The sequence below is a fragment of the Syngnathus floridae genome, chromosome 21 (assembly GCF_059516105.1).
Source record: "Syngnathus floridae isolate MCC-2025c chromosome 21, RoL_Sflo_1.0, whole genome shotgun sequence".
NCBI lineage: Eukaryota > Metazoa > Chordata > Actinopteri > Syngnathiformes > Syngnathidae > Syngnathus > Syngnathus floridae.
Window position 1 is genome coordinate 3,935,259 of NC_142433.1, and position 20,816 is coordinate 3,956,074.

General features: G+C 44.9%; 1 long non-coding RNA gene across 9 annotated transcripts in view; it reads left to right on the forward strand.

The window, feature by feature from the left end:
* Window positions 1–20,816, forward strand: part of LOC148379999 (uncharacterized) — a 49,008-nt gene that overhangs the window by 16,034 nt on the left and 12,158 nt on the right. For 7 of the 9 annotated variants that reach the window (XR_015855057.1, XR_015855060.1, XR_015855055.1 and 4 more), the window contains exon 4: window positions 8,415–8,484. This is a non-coding gene — a long non-coding RNA (uncharacterized LOC148379999). Of the gene's footprint in view, window positions 1–8,414; window positions 8,485–13,471; window positions 13,534–20,816 lie in introns of all 9 variants that reach the window. The other 2 variants (XR_015855054.1, XR_015855059.1) reach the window with 1 other exon arrangement.

Consider the following 20,816-nt stretch of genomic DNA (forward strand, 5'->3'; position numbering starts at 1 on the left):
TAAAGCTTTTTATGATGGTCCTCATTCAAAGTGCACATAGTCGTCATAACCGATGTCAAGTTGGTTTATTTCCTCAAATCCTTTCATCCATTTCAACTCTAGTTTGAGAAAGAAGAAAGTCGATGAAAGTTCTCCAATAAAACGAAACAAAGCCGTTCTTCGCCACTCCATCAAGTCCCCAAACTCATTATCTTATTAATGTAATTAATCCGACACATTCTGCTCAACTGAGTATTTTGAAAATGTGAAGCGAAGCTCAAACATTCCCTCAGGTCTCTTAGAATAATTCAAATATTTTGGGGTGAAGAAAAAAAAAAAAATAGCGTCGCAGAGGTTAGCCGCTCGTGTGTTTGCTTTTGGAAACAAAACCATTAGTTGAGGAATTTGGGAACTAAACCGATGGTGTTGAACGCACACGCAGTCTCGTGTGTGTGTGTGAAAGTATTATGAGAGCAGGGTCATTACATTTTTCCTGAGGGAAGATATTGGAAGCATCTTCCTCCCCATAAAAAGCTGTTGAATAATTCACCATGCCCCAGTTTCTGCCCATTAGCTTGACACACTGCTGGAACTCTCTTGCCGGGGGTAGTTGACAGCTTTCTTACACATAGACGCACACGCACATGCATACGAGGTCACACATCTAACTTGGACACACACACATTTAAGACCTCCCCTCCAGTTGTGCAAACAGCCTGATGATTGTGTCACATCATCACACCACGTCTTGGCTCGTTGTCGGTGAAAATGAAAGTGTTTCCTCTTATTTTCGTTTTTGAACTCGCTTTGCGTCTTCATCCACCTCCCACCTTTCAACGCCTCTCATTTCCATTCTCAGCTTGTCACCAGGCCTTGTCACTTTCTAAATTTGCTGCCCCCCCCCCCTCCCTTGCACTGTTCGCTCACCGCTGTCATGTTGATGTCGCAAAAGTATTTCAGAGCTTCGACTTGACTTGCAGCTTTTCTATTCAACTGTGCAGAAAAAGCAAAATATTGATTTTTCCTTCAACTCGAACAGTCTATTAAAAAGCAAGGGTGTGTAGACTTTTGAAACCGCATCGTCTACAGGCCACAAAATAGTCCCAATTTATTTTTTTGTGGCATTTAAACAGGGGTGTGTAAAATTTATATATACACCGAGATATTTTTTTTATTTATTGAATTATTAATACTCGAATGACTACAAAAACAAAACATGTTCATTCGAAACTATTTTGCAATCGCAGAGAAAATGTCAAAAGATTAAGGGCGAGCTCCAGGTTTGCCTCAGAGGAAAGCTGCGACATAAACATTTAATTTGGGCTCCTCTTGAGCCTTTCATTTTTCATACAGCAGCACTTGAGCGCGTAGGACCGACTGGTGTTGTTTCAGTGGGCTCGATATTCCGCCAGCGCTTAAGTGAAACACAAGTGATGGAGGTCAATACGGCTTCCTGGAATGGCCTGTTCAAATATTGAGCTGTGCTTAAAGTTTCAAGTCCATCTCGAGCCAGCCTTCTTCCCTCTTGTGATACAATCTCGCATATTCCAAGCCAATAATTCATGTGCGTGGATGAGAATGTTTCAGCTGCCTGAGGCTAAATTAACCTGAATTAATGATAAGCAGACGACAGACACTTTTCTATTTCAGGCTCGTCTTGAGAAACGACATTTCAGAGCAGACTTTCCAAGTCGAATTAATCAAAGTATCCTACCTAAACCTTTTTTTTCCCAGTTGCTAACCAAAACAGCAGTACCTAAAAGTCTCTGTGTAGTTTTATTGATTAAACGTGCCGCTCTCTTTTGCACACGACTTTATATTTCAGTCCGCTGTCATATTGCCAGCAGAACAGCTGCTAGATTATAAAAACAGAACAGTAAAACTCCCTTTTTTTTTTTTTTAACACAAAAGTTCCGGAATATTTGCATTTCAAAGCTGTAGTAATCCTTTAAAGCCGAACCGCTGCGACACAGCCACTCATTATTACTAGCCGGGATAATAATACATACAAATCTTGCATGGTGTTGTGAAGTATATTTCATCTCGGATGGAGATGAATAAATAACAAAGAGTCGTCGGAAAATTTGAAATACATAAATCACAACGCGGGAAGTGGCTGTGGAATTCGACAAGCAGGTTTCGGCGTTGAAACTGGAAATCGAAATATTTCACAGTGTGTAAATCGGTGATACACCCACCGGACACTTGATTAGGTACCACTTGCCTTTTCCCGCTTCAATATGGCTTGCGGGCATTTCAAATCAATGTTCCGATTCCCCTCCGCAAGAAGTGCTGATGCTCTGGAATTTTCTCTCCGTTTAACCGGTAACGTGTCTCACCATTTTTTGGGTTGCTTCAAAGCGTGCAGTCTCGTTATCGTTTCCGTGCAGACTTCGAAACCGCGGCGTGACTTCAAAGGGAATCGGGGAAAAAGTGTACCAAAACGTATTTATTCGACAAATGTAGCTTTCAACCTCAGCGGTCACTACATTAGGCACACCTCGCATACATTAACTCATAATTGCTATTTTGAGATCACCATTACGGTTTGAGCTCAGCTTTAGAGGTCGACTCCCTCGGCACAACACGACGAGCCGTCAACACGCCGGTTTTCACATGCATGTATTCGCTCAGAAGTCAACCAAAGGGAGCCGCTGCGCTGGCGAGCGGCGATATCTGGGAAAAGGTGGCATCCCATTTCATCCTTTATGGATCAAAAGCAACACATCAGGAATTTAGATGGCCGACGTTGCTCCAAAATAACAGATCAAAGTTTGGCTGACCCTTGCTAGCTCGTTGTATTGCTCATTGGCAAGCATTGGTGGCTCTCAACTATCCAGGGGGGTGCGTTTGATTTATTTTTCCAGGCTTGGGTGTGAGCTGGGCCACCCGGCACCCTAATGAGGACTCCAGAAAATGCACGGATGGAGTTTTTTGTGCAAGAGCCTTCACGCCGCACTGCAATAAGTGAGTGCAAGGAGTCCGGGGCTCATTACGCAGTGAAGGTGAGAGGAGCCCTGCTTGATGGTGCCAGAGGAGTTGAAGCTTTGTCCTTCCTCCCACACGCTCCACGCCACCCTGCCTCTTTCTCCCTTGATACCCCGCCAGTGTTCCCTCTAATAAGCCCCCCCCCCTTCTTAAACTCGCTCACGTGTCTGTTTGCGTGTGTAACATCCATCCATAACAACATCATTATCAGCTTTTGTTTGAAGCCTCGACTCTTTCGCTTTCTCCTTCGCCGGCCCTCGTCTCTTCTATCTCGTCTGCTGGCACTTGGCAGGCTCGCCGCAGATGAAGAGAGGCAGAGGAGGGAGGATGTGGAGGGAAGGAACCATGTTGGCTTCATTTGCATATCTGACACATGGTGAGGGTTGGAGATTGGGTACTGGAGCAGATGTCAATTTACATATTCAACATTGGTCCATTGCCGCCGTAGGTTGTGTGTGCGTGCGGAGGGACGGAGGGATGTCATGGATGTGACAAAGACACGGCTGGAGGTGAGCCGTATGCAAATGGCACCGAGGTGGAATCATAACAACGAGTTGAGCGCTATAGAAAATGGATGGATTTTTTTTCTTTTCAAATCCCCCCCAAAATCTGTGTGGCAATATTGGTGCAGTTAATGAGAGTAAACATGTCCTGCTGCTCGGCGAAGCGCGGTCCTGCTAATATTTATCTTCCCAAGCTGCCTGAAAGACTTTTTAAAGAAGGTTTTCCTTCCTCCAACCACTGCTTAATAATTTCACAGCATCTTCCATTTTTCATTTTCAGATGGTTCCGTTCTTTTGATGGCTTCCTAGAAGTAGAACAGGTGGTTTCGGGCAACAGGCAAGTCAGCGTTTGAATGCGTGGCGAGGGAGGGGAAAGAAATAGCCATGAATCACACAGTCAGCTCTGGCGGGAATGGCGTGGAGTGCACTTTGGAGGGATGGGGGAAACGGTGGGCCGTGCATGTTCTGTAAGAGTGGCCCCGTCGGAAAATAACATCAGCTGAGTGGGGGGGGCGTGGAATACTGCAAGTCACGTGGTCCCCTTTTCATTTATTTAATATCAGCCATATCATCCCAGTGCAGAAGCATTGATTCTATTGTTTGCTCATCTGTTGCCATGGCGATTTTTCATTTTGTGACTTCCATAAGAGTTGAAAATCATTTTGTTGTGATGAGCCTTTTTGGTATTTTAGCTGATTTATTGGACATCTAATAAAGAGCAACTTCAAATGATTATTTTGGAATGAGATTCAAACCCAGAATCTTTTATTCGTGATGCTAACCGCTAGCTTTAAACTCAAGTCGAATGTCAAGAGTCTGTTTTCTGTCCATTTGCCAGCTTCTTTCTTCCTCTCCTTTTGCTTCTCTGTCCTTTTCTTGTCCATCGTTCTGCTTCAGACCCGGTCCACTAGCACATGCACTCAATATGCTATCGATTGGTTTGCCTCTGTGTTCTCTGACCTTGCTGTAATAGTGCCAGAGAGGTCGCCGCAGATGGATTTTTCTGAAAAAGACACTGTCATGTTCGGTAATCTATGATTGCAGCTTGCCTATTAACAACCAAAGACCCCCGCCCACCCCACCCTGTTTAGAAACTATGCGCGGCCCTGGAATGCAAAAGAAACTTGCACGTGTGTGTGTTTTTTTATTTTTCTTACTGCTTAGCGAACCGTTTATCCGTTATTCCCTAGCCGATTGGCTGTTGAAACAGACACAATCCTTGGCCACACTGCGAATCACACACCCAGAAAAGCTCTGCATCACACCAGCCCCTCCCTCCCTCCCCTGCCGTCCCCCCCTGAGGAATTTGTCCTCCACAGATGGTGGTAGAAAAATCATTGCTACCATAGTGACACCCTCATGAAACTTCCAGCCCCCTCCCTTACTCATCACTATCTCCCAATCTCACCTCCCTCTTCATCCCTTTTTTTTTTATCTCCCGCTCGTTGCCACCTTTTTGTTCTCCAGTGTCCTTATCGACATAAACCGAACATCTCAAACTTTTGTCCTTCGCTCTCTTCACTGGCTTCTTTCATCAGGAGTTTCTTACTTTGCCTTGAGGTCGGGCAACTCTACTTAAACCCCCCCGCTCCATCTTCCCCACCACACGTCTTGCCCGAGCCTCTTTTGAGCACAGTGCTGTCACCAAGCCTCTCAGGGAGTACTAATGGAAGGAAGCATGAGCAGACATGCCACTTAAAGCCACTCTTTTTCAAACGGGAACATGCTCTTATTTCCACGCATCACCTCGCTCAGATTTACATTATGCATCCCGGACCAAACCACTCGCACGGGGCAGCTATAAGAATGCTACAAACCCAGGCCTGCAAAATGGATGGATTTTTTTTTCCCAGTTAATAAAGCTTGTCATTATAAACCTGGAAAAAGTTCCAACACGTATTTGTCTTTAAGCCGCTTAAAATGTCATTCCACGCGACTAAATATAATTTAAATTAGCACGGCTGCCTCTCATCTCTTCCCAATATGGTGCGTCACAGAAATATACAATTTCGGGGGCGCCATAATGACATTGTAAGAAATGACTGTGACTGAATTGGATGAAGGTTTCTTCTCTGTTAGTTGGAGTTTCCGCCATCGGGCCTCTCGTCGGCCATTGTGGCTTTTCCTCGGAATTGCTTTCTCCAGGCAAGTGTTCTACATCGAAACTTCGTTTTGTGGAACGCATGACATACTGATGCATTCCCACCCTTTCTATCTCCACGTCCCCATGAGGCCAAACATGTCTGGAGGTTCCAATCTCACAACCCTCCAGGCTATAAAAGGCGGCAGATAGATATGAAAGCAAGTGGCTGCTTTTATTCATACGAGCGCTCGCTACAAATGGATTCCGATAAATGAGTTACGCCGGGACAGCTGGCGAGGGAGTGCGCGCCAGCGTTGGCGCCGCGTTCACTTGGCAGCGTGATGATGTCCGCATGAACGCACCGCCAGGCAAGGTGAGGACGGGGACATATTAAGGAGGACCTAGACAAATCTTGATGACATTAGAGCCAAAGGAAAGATGGCTGCCGCCGCCGCCATTATGCCAAGAATACAATCTCGGTTTCATGCGTTAGTATCGATAAGTCACATTCATGTTTTGCGGTATGCAACACGGTGAGGTTTTATCTCATCTTAATCAAGGCTGTTAATTAACCCGACGCACGTCCAAAGCAGCGGCAGCTTCTCCGGAGTCTCGTTAGCGCCGCAATTAGCCGATGGGGTAAGTCGTAAACAAATGAGGGGCACGATTTCCTGCCATCCTGAATATAAATGATTATAAATGAAATTAAAAATTACATAAAAATCAATTAATTTCAAATTAAAAATAACTATTTAATTGGATTATTGATAAAAGTAGAATACTACTAATTAATTATTGCTACGCTAGTCACTTCTGTTATTAAATTACTACTGCATGAACCAATATTTTTTTTATTGTCCAGTTCTTTGTTTTCATGGCCAAAAGTGTAAATTATGTCTTGTTACATTGCCAAAGGCTTTTTTTTTTTTTCATCATCCCATTGAGAGGTTTTCACTTGTAAATTATCCATATGTACCATACGATCCAGCTTACCGGACATTAACGACCAAGCTTTTTATTACGATCGTAATGAGTCTATTCAAAGCATGGCTGTTCACAGCACACAAATGTAATCACAACTGCCTTTCTTCTCCCAAGCGTACCTTTTAAGCTATTTCACTGGAATTATTCGATATGAATATTTTAAAGGCCTCTGTCTTCGACTTCACTTTCTAGTTCAATGTAATGGGGGAAGCGTGATGTATTTTTATGCTCGTTAGTATAATGAGCCATTGTGGCCGCTGAGACCTGAAAACGTTTAATGATGGGTTGTCCTGAATGACCCCTAATTGAATTTTGGGGAGCATTTATAACCCTTTGGGTGGTGCAATAATTTATACAAAGGAGCCGCATCAATAACGTAGAAATGAAGAAGTTTGCCAAGTGAAAGACTTTGTGTCTCTTCCCGAAAGAAAAAAAAAAAAAAAGACTTAATCACGCACAAAATTAAAAGGGTATGAAGAAAGGAGCATTTCTTTTACAAGTACCCCGCTTTAATTAATCTCATCTCGGTCTTGGTGGAATTAAATATTTCATTAGAGAAAATAAAAATGATGAATAGACATTCTTTAATTGACTTCAAACGGAATTGAGTTACCAGGCGTCCGCTCCCACCGTGGTGGCGGTGGCGGCGTCCTCATGAGAAGATAAAGTCAACAAAAACGACTTTCCTCATGAAAGGACCTTTAATGATAAGTAGGGCGTGCAGAGAAAGATGCCGGGTTTGATGCTTCATTTTCATCCAAACGTTTTCCGCCGAACGTCAGATCAGTAGCAACTTGAAAAGTCAGTTTTGGGAAATAAATCTTTGTGACATCACGAAAAGGATTCAAGCAACTTCCATGATTGATCAATCAGACAATTAAAAGGTGAATCTCAATGGGAGCTGTTTTGTGTAGGTTTTTGGTATTTTGCCGGACTAGCACAGATAAAAGGGGGCGTGTGCGCCGTTGTGGGAGAGAGCAGCCGACTTCCGGGCCAATCAAAGCAACTTGAGCTGCTTTGTTTGTGAGGGAGGTCTGAGGGCAGACACATGTGAAGGAATTGCAAGCTAAAGAAGCTAGCACACACACACCGAAAGATGCCACACACTCCCTCGGAATGATTAATGTCTTTATGCAGGCACACACTGAGCCTCTGGGAAAAGCAGGCTTGAACACAATTCATTAAGTGTGTGTGTGAGTCCTATTGAGGTGATGGGCGGGGCAATGTGTGTGTACAAGCACGTTCCCAAGACGCTGGACATTAAAGGTTGTTTTTAAAATGGTGGAGTGGTGCACAGGCAAGGAGACGGAAAGGAAGTCCAGCATTGCCTCAGTGATTATGTAATTATTCAATCCGGAGTGCCATTATTGTTTTGATTTTAAAAAAATAATAAAGTGTCTCACCTGAGGCTGACGACCAGGGAGACACAAATCACAATGACAGCAAAGCGAGGAGGGGGTTAAAGTCGTATCACATTCTCAGCGTGACTCGCTAGAGGCACCGAGCCCCTCAAACTGATCCGCTGCTTGTCATGCTTGACCCACTGGGCCCGGTGCCGAGTGTGGTTGCTGTACACCTCAGGGGATGGGGGGGGGGGTCGCAACCTATGGCTTGTGGGCCACTTGCAGTGGGAACCCAGAAAGTGTTTTATCTGGCACACCTCGGCTTCTAAATAGTCACACAATGAGTGGAAACTTTGTCCTGCGGTATTATTTTTTCTCTCGCCTGCAAGATGAAGAAAAAAAAATCTTCCATCTTCTCTGCCCGTTCTTGCGAGACGGCGCTGACGCAGATTCCATCTCCTGTACCTATTGTCACTTATCGATGTTGCTCGTGCACAACCCAACGTGACACTTGTTCTTTTTTTCCTTCTCAAGGGTGATGGAATGATTTGACGGGGGAGAGCAGGCACTCCTCGCGTGTCTCCCGTGGCTTCGAGAAGTCAAGGTAAGGCACTTTTATTTATATAGCGCCTTTTCTCACTGGTAAAGTAAAGCCGACAAAAGGAGCTTACTAAGAATTGTTAAAAAGACTTTTAAAAGTAAACGACTAAATTGTAGCTTTCTAAAACCAGACAGGGAAATTTATTTTTTATCATTTAAAAGCCTCATCAACTCCCCTCCGTTTTGTTTTTGCCCTCTAAGCCCCCAGATGCTGAAGTACTCCCAGTCCGCCATTTTTCATCAGAGCACGCCTCTGATGCCCCCCCCCTAAAAAAAAAAGTGTTTCAAGCTCAAGTGCATGCTCAAAGTCATGTCCTCATTAAGTCAACAGCCGCCCAAAAAGTGGAGAGAGGTACAGAGAACAACCCTCTTGTGGCTCCACTCATGCCGCCACTTGGCCACGCTGCTCAGATCTGCAGACGGGCTCGGCGACAAAGGAATGCTAATGAACGAGGGATTTCATTCATTTATCGAGCGTTTTTTTTAAAAACGCGGATGCTGCTCGTCTTTGAGCTGTCACCGGGTGCCACCGACGTGTTTATGGAGCTAAAACTTCACAACCCTGCCGTGCTTTCATGGAAGCACGTTTCATGCAAATGAAGCGCGAGGGAGACGAGAACAAATGAATGTTATTAGCGCGGCGAGAGAAGACCGAGATTAGCACTCGGGCCGGATGGCCGTCTCGTGGCGCTCTCCAATGCCCACTACGGGCAAATGAATGTGCCACATAATTGCCTCTGCTAAGAACTTCCAAGAAGGAGAGCGCCGTGTTCTCGCTAATGACCGTAATCAATCATTTATCATTTAGTCGACTTTTACTAAAGAAGCTTCGGCCGCCGAAACAACGCAAGAAGTGTGTATGCAAAGCCGGCGCTCCTTTTCCAGATCGATTCCACTTAGGCTCCGGCGTGTTTTACAAAGACGAAGGGGGGAGGGGGGGATTGTCTTGCAAGTCCGTGTGTACACAGTCGAATGTTCCGAGCCTCCATTTGAATTCTGCAAAGCAACACTGGAGCTCTTGTGTAATAAATTCCGGATTACCAAGTGGTGTTCCGGAATCTTGTTTCAAGAAATGGCAGATGAAGGCCAAACCAAAAACACGGATGTTGTTCGCAAACCTTATAACCCGTAAACAAGTGGAAGTGAAACAATGGCTGAAATAGGACACAAACATATGTTGCTGCTGAGGATTAATAATTAAACAGCCTTTTTTCATTGGAGCAGTTTGCTAATTAAGTCCCCCCCCCCCCCCCCCCCCTCCCCTCCCCCGAAGTATTTACCTTCAAGATATATAGAGTACATTTGTTGGCCATGCATATTTGAATAGACATCGACTCTTTGTACGTTTGCAACGCATTTAAATATGTACGGGTAATTCGACACCTCCGAGGACTCTTTTTGGTTATTGATAGGACCGATTCGTCTCGGAAGTGTCTTTAGTCTCTTTGCGAGACGGCGGCTGCGGATAATGAAATATTTAAATATTAATGCCTTCCAACTTGTTTACCTGCTGTAGCGGCGTTCTCGTTTGCTTCGCCATGATTGTTAATTAGCGGCTTTTTTTCTTGTCATCTGATAGACTGGATTTTTTTTTTCCGAGTTTTTTTCTTTGGCACCGCATGGCCGCCAGCATCTTTGCAGGCAACATTATTTTCCATTGTCCAGTAATTCGAGGTGGACTGTGCAAAAAGGCACCCTACGTTTTGGAACCAAAGCACGGCAGGAGTTTGAAAATTGCTAATCAATAGCAACATTCGTACAAAAGATCCTAATTTTTGGTATTTTTCTCCCACACTATTTTTATCCCCTTCTGATGACATCGCTCACTTAAGACGGCAAAGAAAGAGGAAGATTTTTTTTTAAAAATATTTTCTTTTATTTGCACTATAGGTCAACGCGAGAATGAGTATGGAAAGCCTCCCCCGCGCGTTTAATCGTTTTTGCAAAAACAGCACGGCGGAGAACGAGAAACCCTGCTGAGAAATAATGGAAGAGGCCTTCTCAAGATATTCTCAAATCAATGACATAAAAGCGCTGATTGTCTACTAAGTTAGCTTTAGTACCATAACACATTTAATTTCTAAGCGGTGAACAATAAAAAGAAAACGCCAACCTCGAAAGAACACCTGACATTTAAAAAACGTATAAATAACACTTTTAGACTTTTAGCTTTGACCTCTGGCGAAAATGGAGGAAAAAAGCGGCAGTAAATGGAAGCAAATGTGCAGTGACACAACGGCGAGAATCAATGTGACTTTTCCTGGCTAAATGGGAGATAATGGTATCACAATGGAGGCGTGGGGAGCTTGTCGACTCAGCCAGGCCTGATTGATCTGTTACAGCAAGAGTCACTTTGGGAGCCGCACCGTGTCCGGCCACATTAGTCTCACGGATGCATTGCACACACACGGCCAAGTGGATTTATTGTATCTAAGAAAATCCAGCAGATCCTCCTCCATCATGCAAAACTGAAGCTCGTCGTAACGTAGCGCTTTGGCGCCAGCCGCTTGAAGGAATGAATGGACGTGTCAGGCCGAGTAGGCACAGCTGTGTACCTGAACAGAAGGTCACCCAGGCATCTCCATGAATCTCCTCGCCAGGGTTAGCCGTGATTTATCCACGGCGGCAGAGGCCAGCCGTGAGTGGAGGTCAGATGCATATAGCACACATCACGGAGTAGCCACGCCGTACGGCGCCACGCAAATGTTGTTCCCACCCTCAAGGTCATTAGCGCCGCCGCCGGCCTCTTGTTCGTTTATAGCGGCGACAAACGGCCAACAAAAAGCTGACAAACTGCCGCCATCCATCTTTGGAAGCGCTCGTTGATTTAAATGAGTGCTAAGCACTTACAGAGGACAAGTTGAGGCTGAGGTGACTCCTTGATGAGGTATCAGTTTGTGTTATTCTACCGGAATTCCCGTCAATCCATTGTGCTGGACCTGTTTTGGGCTAAGAAAAGGACAAATTAAATAAAACAAGACAGATAAACCGCAGAGGGGCCAGCGTGCAGGCAGGAATAAATCAGAGCTCCAGTCGAGCTGATGAGGTGTATTTCACAGGAAAGAAGTAGCCTACTCACACAGCAGCGCCCGGTGGTCATTAATCTCCAGGAGACAAGCCCTCTGTCCTGGACCCTGGTACCTGGCCCAATCCGCCGGCCTACAAGACTAATGGTCTTATCAGTTGTCAGGTGGATTTTTACTCAGAATCCAGTTCAGGATGGAAAATCCTAAATTTGGTTCTTCATATTTGAGATGACAATATTCATCTGAAGTCTCCTTGAGCAAGGGTAAAAGTAGAAATGATAAATGGTACAAGCGGTGGTGTTTAAATCGTATTGGCTTCGACTCCTTGAGTTGAATCTCTCGGATGCTTGACTTTGAGTCAAGCTAAATATGATCAAATCAAACAGGCCGAGTAAATAAGAATTATCCCCTTCATGCCGGAGGTTAGAACAAACCCAGGTGGGCGTGAGCAAAGCCAGGAACTTCCAAAACCCGACGCGGCTAAATGGAACATTTGCTTTCATCAAATACGTGGGAGAGAAGAGTTGCGCTGGAATGAGTCGCACGCCAAGACGCAGCTGGCGTCCAAGATGAAGTGGCGAGGCAGGTGATGAAGACTGGCAAGCCGTTCTCCGCAAAGAATCCAGCTTGGCAGCCGATACACGAACACACCGCGGGAAGCCGGCACACTCACCGTCGCTTTCGGTGTGTTCTGTTCTCCGGCGTCCGTGCCAGATGCCAGAGGAGCTTTCCGCCTTCAACCGGCTGAAGACCAAGATAATCCGCCAGAGCCTAACGAGCTGACAAGTTCTTGTTTGCTAATTTCTTAGCAACACTGCATACTTTGTGCAAATAACGCTTGTTCAGTGAAGTGTTGGGAAAGTGAATCCACAAAAGAATTTCATTTTGTCGCTTGGCACCAGCCAGGCAATTTGGCTTCGCTCGGGAGCGAGACCGCAGAGTTAGTTAACCGTGCAGTGGGCTTACAATGCACACTAAAGTTGGCTAATTGAAGTCCAGCGAAACTTGAGCTACTTTATAGTGGCGGGGAAAAAAAAAAAAAAGCCTTTGCTGCTTTTACTGATAACATGGTGGCTCACACAGAGTGGAATCAATTCCCTTTCAAGAACCGGGGATGTGTGTCTAATTTTTCCGTGACAGTGAAGGCATCACGGCATTGTGCTGAGATGAACATGTAGACAAAGACGCTCATTTGATAGACGTTTTAATTCATGGGGTGTCATCAAATGTTGCTTTTCACCAAAATAATGCTGCAATAAAAACTGTAATCATTCCCTTGAGTCATTGAGGATGATGCGAGAAATAAAAACAAAAATGACAGATATGATCCAATTTGTTTTTTTAGCATTTTAATCAGAAGAAGCTTGTCTGGAGAGTTGCATTTAGTGACTATGGTTAAATTGAAATACCCCCCTTAAGAAACTTTTAAAGTGAGACGCCATTAACTGGATGGAAGAATAGAATCGTCATCCTTGAAACCCTTGTAAAAAAAAAGAAATAATATCAATCGTAAATCCCGCAGCTGCCCTCCACATATTCAAGACAGCTCGGCTCCTGTCAGTCTTCTCGCAAAAGGCCAAGCAGGATCTAAAGGTTAGAGAAGCAGGATTGGCGCTTTGATCCCCAGAACTGGCGAGAAATATATTGACTCATAACTGAAGTGGGGAGGTGGAGGGGAGAGGCGTATTGACTTCTTGTCGTGGAGAAAATATCTGTTAATAATTGGTTTGGAATAAAAAAAAATAATAATGCACAATATAAACTTCTCTACCAGATTTTTTTTTTCCCGGATGCTCAAATATATTAAATTTGAATATTTTATTTATTTTTTAGTTTATCTTTTTAGTTTAATTAAAATTGGAGCAACGTCCAGATTTTGCCTCCCACTCCGCCGGGTGTCGCAAACGAAAAGGCGTCGCCCGGCACTTCATCATTTAACATATTTTTCATTTCTTTCACCTTTAGCGCTGCTCGATACGTCTGACAGCTGACCTTTTAGTGCGGGAGAAAGAGAAAGGCCCCAAACTGTAAGCACCCACTCAACCGCTCGCACAGAAGCACATGCGGGCCAAGCGTGTATTCATCTCAGGTCATCGCCGAAAAGCGCTTGGAAAAGAAAAAAAAAAACTGGCGGAAAAAGTTTTGTAAAAAAAAAGAGCATCTTAGATTGTTCGTAACATTTATACATAAAAACGCATTAATTCAAATAATCTGCAGTTAAGCAACTTCCTAACCTTGGCAAGCTTCGTCCTCTTCACGATCCTCATGTGCTTTTCTTGCCAAATTCAAATGAAACGGATCTTTGAAAGTCAGCCAAGTAAACAAAGAGGAATATTTGCATCACCTAGCGTGCACACAATCCCCCCCACCTTTCTAAAAATCCTGCAGAGGAGAACATTAAGTCGTACAAACACCTTGAGTGTCAGCCTTGGCGGTGGAAGGCGGAAAGATGGATGGTCTTTAACCTTGGACGCTCAGGCACTGATAAATGACCAGCTCATTTTTCGCACACACACACACGTGCACCTTTGCAAAAATACCCGCTGTTAAAAGCACATCAATTTCCACATACAGTATACGGACTCGCAAGGACACACACACACACCAGCCACTCCTCTGTTGCCACGGGATACCCCAACCGGTTCTTTTACAGTAGGTCAAAGCACATGGAAAAAAATAGCGCATTGTCATTCAAATTATTAGAAACACACGTCTTATCTCAACTTTTAAAGGTGCTGGCATTCCTCTGTCGCCATCTACTGGGATCTGTTTGTCATGACGGCGCTTTATAAACCACAACAGATGGGATTCCAGTCGATCCATACAAATGTGATTTTTTATTTATTTATTTATTTTTTTTTTTATTGGCCGCCATTGCAGGAATGTAATTGTGCAGGTGTCCCTAATGTTGTGGCCTGCTGAGTGTAAATTGACATAATGCTTTTAGTCACTGTGGTGTGTATTTATTTACAGCCCAGTGTTTTGCAAGTACTGTATACCCCCCCCCCCCTCCACACACACACACTTGCCAACACCACACAGCCGGCGGCCTCGCTATGCTTAGTTAGCATAATGACACATCGGAGAGCCATCAACTGTCCGCAAAGATAAACACTAGTGACTGGAGGCTCCATTACTCGCAGTCATGCCTGGAGGAACACATTGTAGATGCTCCATCATTAAACAAGCCATATTAAGATGGAGGGAGGAGGAGGAGTGGGGGTGATCGGCAAGTGAAAACATCCTCGCCGGATGATGTCATTTGCTTGTAGTGCATCGGAGGCCAGGTCATGTTAATCTTGTTTACAATTCGGGATGAAGAAGAGTGGAGAATGCCAAGTGCGGTGGACTCACTTGCAACTAGTTAGTTTCGGTAGTTGGTTCGGTCGATTCGACAGAATTCAGCACCATCAGTTCATCGAGTTTACCGCTGGGAAAGGATGACGGCACGCCGGACGGTTTAATGACATCCATTTGATTAAAAATGAGTTTTATTGAGCGTAATCACTTTGAAATACTCTCCGTCCAAATTGCAGCTGTGTGTGCGGCTCTGACGATATTTTCGAGTTAATCGGGTTGACACGCTTCTTTTTTCGATATCCGTTTGACAGCTCATTTGAACGGCAAAAATATTCTGTTGTCGTGAAAGAGGAGCCGGCAAAAGTCGTCTTGTAACGTGGCGCCGTAATCCTATTTCACACTCAACCCTCACAAATGTATGACCTTTATTCTAACAAGTCATTCTTGCCAATTGGACCTCCGAGTCCGCCCTCGCGTTGGCATAGAAAAACTCTGCAGCCGTTGGCTCCTCTAAATGACTGTCGTGAGTCACGGCGTACATTTAAATGTTAAATACCAAGATGGAGGTCACGAGCCATTTGCTAACACATTAGCGCCAAATGGTTCTTTTCTTAATGACCCCGCCGGTTGCTTTCTATTCTCTCCCGGGGTAAGTTCTTGAGCGATGAATTCCACGACGGTCTGGAAATGATTCACCCGACTCAGAGAAGTGTATTCCGGAATCCCCCCCCTTGAAGTCGTACCTGTTCCTGCTGTAATTGGCTTCTGCCTTTCTCACTTGGGACCTTTTTAACGGCGGCTTCGGCGGCGCTCTTTGAAGTCGCTGACACCTGCTGTCGGAAAAGTTACCAAATGATGTTGGTAGTGTCAAACTCAAATCCGAAATTGAGCTTGTACCGTTTGTGATGACTTTGCACGGCTGCCGCCGGCAGGCTCCGAAGGGTTTGGGGAAAGTAAAAAAAAGGTCAGCGGGAGTCCAAGTTGTATTCTCCAGCTAGTCGTTTATGATTCTATATGCAGTAACTGTGGAGTAGTAAAGTCGGCGTTAACGGATTGTCTTCTGCTCATATGGAAGCCCCTCCCCTCCCTGTGCAGGAGAAAAAGTGAAAGCCATCCTGCTTTTGTAAACCAAACCCCGCAGCCCTACCGTGTCCTTATCAACTCCAATCTTCCCTCCCACCGAATTCACTTTGAATCGGCAACTCGGTGAAATTCTCCAAGGAGCCCGTGCGGGATGTTTTAAATTCATAAAGAGAAACTCTCGGTGCGACTCCCTTTGGGTGTTGCTGAGCAACGCGAGGAGACGACTGTGAGCAAATGTCATCGTAATGATGGTTCAGAGACCTTAAAACAGATTTGGAAAGGAACCACGGCAATCAAGTCTAACTCGGTGAACTTTATTTTATTGTTTGCCGCCCCTCCAATTTATTCCGTTACTTCGAAAAGTGCAAAACAAAATGGCTGTTTTGTTTGTATGTCAAACGCCAATGGATATTGCTCAAGTCAAAACATTCCGATTCCGACGGCAGGCGTCTATCCTGGAAATATCTCCTGTCTGGTTTTATGGATTCCGAGCGCACGCTTTTAATATCCCCATGTCACTCAGCTTTAGCGATAGTGGCTATTTGAGGATTAACACCTTCTGACAACGGCAAACATTGCGCTCCCTCAGACGATCCCGCTCGGAATACCGAGAGGCTTTTGTTCGGGGGATGTGCGGAGAAGCCGTTCCGCCCGCTTAGGCAAAGTCCTCTGTCGAGTAAAACCACGCTAACGTCGCCATCTTCATCATCCACCTGTCTGTCGTCTTTCCCCCTCTTTTAAAAATACGCAGGCTGCAATTTGATCCAGCTAGTCCCAGTCCAGATTAGGGCAGTGTCAGAGCAGGATTACTTCAGTAATTCATGTAATGCTGTTTCGCCACGGTTAATTTCCCCGCGGGTGAGTCGAGTTAAGGCACGAGTTCCTCAAACTGCAGTCTATCATTTTCTCCTTTCGCGGGTCCTGGGATGCGATACATAAAATGTCTCCGAGATTGAAATACTGATTAGTCGAGAGTTGCCCGGTTGTGGTCAGGAGGCCGAGAAAGAAGCGGAAAATCCCTGGTAATTACCCCTCCCTGTGGAAATTAAGCCTGACCTTTTCTAAGCAAGCTGTGCTGCTAATAGAATTCACGGAAGGGATAACTCACTCACTTCGACGTCACATCAGTACGATTTTTCATCCCACAACAAACCTGAATATGAATTTTTTAGCAGGTCGCCTCATCCGTTCTCATTTCTCAACACTATTGTATTTTTAATTGGACGCCGCAAAGTGTCAAAAATTAATAGTTAAATGCGAGAAGGAAAAAAAAAAAAAAAGCAGATAGGGTTATAAATCTCAATAAACGTAGCGGGTGGAAGTAGCGTCGCCGTGCCGACCTGGCAAAAGGTTTACAGAGTAGTCTTGCCCCAGGCGCCCATAATTCTCCGCTGATTACACTGAAGGCGCTTTAATGGAAGGCCCAATAACCCGGACACACACACACACACACATGGAAAGCGAGGCTGTCAGATAGAGACAGAAAAAGGGACAGAGAGATTAAATTCTGCAGAGTTTTTTTTTTTTTCCCTGCGAGATTGCTTCTTAACATCCTCGACTCCCTCCGCGTGCCCTATTAGTGCGGCCAATGAGAGGGAAGACGCTGGAGAGAAGACAAAAGTTCCAAAAAAAAAAAAAAAACTATTGAGGGGAGATAGTTAGCAAGTTTATTAATCCATTAATCCTTGTTTGACATTTGCCAATGCATCACGGCCGATTGCTTTGAGGTTCTGTGAGCAGAGAGAAAGATTTTTTTGTCTTCTTTCTGCTGCAAGTGTAAGAAGACACACAGCAGCTGGTGTGTGTAAACTTTTTTTTGTGATGTGTGTATTATGTGGTTAGCTTAATCACAGGATTTTTGAATATTTGTGTTCACACATGTACTTTGTGTACTCTCCGCATTATCCATCAATATTTTACCCCGCAGAGCACTCGCATCAATATTTGAAAAGACAACTGTACATGCAGTGTTTTCCTTTTCCTGTCCACGTCGACTCTCCGCATTTGCTCGACATACCCCCCCCTCCCTCCCCCATGCAAGCGTGATTTGTTTGTCACAGCCTGCTGCAAAGTAATGACGTTGGCGCGCAAACACGGGATGCCGTAAAAACCAAAGCACAATAAATAAGGCAACCTTTTGGAGACGAGACGCCGAGTCACCGGGGGCCACGTTACTTCTTTTGGCTCGGCGCCGTTCGTCTCTGTCCTTCAATTTGACCTCGTCTTGTTAGACGGATAAAATCATCACCGTCGTCGGTGACTCTTCTCAGAAATAGAAAATTGAAAGCGGCGCTGTAATCTTCCTCGTGATATTGGATGCCCGACTTGAGCCGGCGGTCAAGCTCATGACTTGAAATCTCTGAACTCACAATCTCGCTCCAGGCTCTTGCGCAATATGAGTATTTTAATCATCGCTGAGATTTAATAATATTCTTAATTGATCCCATGCAATTTTTATTCATAAGTGGTGGCATTTAGTCGGTCCCCTGAGGTACGTCTTTACGTGCAATTTTTTCGTTTGTTTATTTGACTTGGAGTCGGTGGAATAGTTGCACCACTCGGCTCGAGCTTGCTTTTGATCCGTAGCGTTCAAAATAGCTCCATGCATTATGTAGAGCCTGTTTGGTGTGTAAACGATGTTTAAGAAAGCTAATAATTGCTCTGTCAGTCTCACACTTCATCATTTATTCATAGTATAGCCACAAATGAGGGAGGGGGGGGCGGGTCTAGCTTTTGATTTATTAACCACCTCGACAGGGCTAATTAGGGAACTTTCTGGAATTGCTGCGAAATAGAAAAACAGTTTTGACGCTTCGTATTTTCGCCGCGGCTCATTTGCACCGCCGCCACCCAACGTCAGTTTGTCGACGAATCAACATCAAGACTCGACGCCAATTAGTTCCAATTCTAATCAGCCTGTTTCGGGGTGGTCTTTATTTGTCGGTCGGAGATCGGACGAGGGAAAATGACAGGAGGGAAAAACGTTTCCGGGTGATGTGCGTTTGTCCGTGGCGTGTCGCAGGCGATTACTCGTCTCTCGCGCAATTGCTCGCAGGAAGTTGCTTTTGCTTCAAAGTGAATACATTAATCACAAGCTATTTGTTCGACTCGCATGACGGCCCGTGAAGCCGAGCAGATCAAGTCTCGCTTTCCGCTCGTGTAGCTGCAAATACGCCCAGCTTTGACCTTCCCGCCGCTCCTTGACGAAACGGCAACAACTGATAAGCGTCAAAGGTCTATTTTTACTCCAAAAAGATGCCATTTGCCAAATCTATCATCGGCCACCATCATTAGGCCGCAGCGGGGAGCTTTGCAAATGAAAACCCTCCAAAAGATAATTCACGCTGTGTCGGAAGAGTTTTTCTTTCTTTCTTGCTCAGAAAAATAATAATTTCTCGATTAATCGTGAATTATTTTTTTCAATTTCTTATAAATAATCTGAGCAAGAAACAAAATAGGATGAGTTGTTTTTTTTACCACAGATTGATTGAACGGTTCGCCACGATGTACCCCAACCTGTCATCATCCCGCATCATTAGGCCACAGCAGGGAGTTTTCGCTCCGACAGGAAAAGACGTCGCTCGTGTAAATACACAAAGACAATGTCAGACTGTGTTGACAGTTTTTTCTTCCCCGTTGTTGTTTGGGAAAGGAAAAATCTGTTAAAAAGTTTGGCGTGGGCAAAGGCTTCCTGTCGCTTGTGTAACTTGTAGCGCTTTTGTTTGCTGACAAGGCGTGTTGATGGAGACCAAGGCTTTGTGATTGTATTGACAAGCTCGAGGCGTCAATCAAGAGCTGCTTTTGTGCAGCAAGACAAACACCTGCGACAGTCGAGGCGGATGGTAAGAAGACAGAAAAGCAACGTAAGGATTAAAAAAAAAAAAAATTCCATCTCAGCAGTAGGGATTTTTCGTAGCGGCTAATTAATTTTTGGAAACAAGCACAACATCGTCGCAAAAACAAATACGATGGCTCCTCTGGCAGATCACGCCCTTCCACGATCCGAGCTCGTCTGAGCGATTACGTGATTAATCAAGCAAAGGCAGGCCCTAATGATCGCGGGCCGCCACCGCCGCCGCCATGTTTTACGCCGCTAATGAACAATTCATTTGGGCACGTTTACGACGGCAATTGAGTAATCTTCCCTTTGAGTTGAGACGCAAAGTGAGCTATCTTATCGTGTGTGTGTGTTTTGTTACGACCAACACCGTCCAAAATTTGTTCAAAACATTCCGTTTGACTTCACCAAACTGAGAGCTTAAATCTTTACGGTTGTCATGGCAACCGCTTACTGTAGTGCAGCAGAGGATTCTTTTCTGTGCAGACAATGCAAGGTACGGACTTTTTTTTTTTTATTTGCACACGTTGCAGAGGTTTCAAAGTCAACGGGTGCAGACAAAGATGTTTTTTGACGCTGGGAGAATTTTTCGTTTTTGTGCAGACACGTGGTCTTGTTTTTCCCCCCCATCTTTTCATCCCGCCGACCTCTTGAAGGGGGTTGCACAGAGCGCTGTGAAGCGTGTGAGTGATGAGGGAGCTAAGTGGCAGAGATGCTTCGGAAGTGGTCACTCGGCGCTGGGTTTGTTGCGGCGGGGGGCGGACTCGGAAAAGTGTGGGCGGGAAGACGAGAAAGCCAAGGTGACAGATGTCAACAAAGTGACGGCGACGAGCGTGACGAGTGTCAGAGGCGCAATGTCAAGTGGTTCTTCCACTTCAAGCTGGCCGTATCTTCAAAACGTCTTTTAATTTCATCCAAGCAAGCAACATTTTTTTTTTGCCACCTGTGCTGAAAGATTAGAACAATCAGGAAGTTCAGATGAGCTACGTTCCGATTGTGCTGAGGCGGGATAATCGTTATCGGACTCCAATTAATCACCGAAGAAGAAAATTTACTTTCGCTTGCTCAGCGAGAAATGAAGAATTTTTA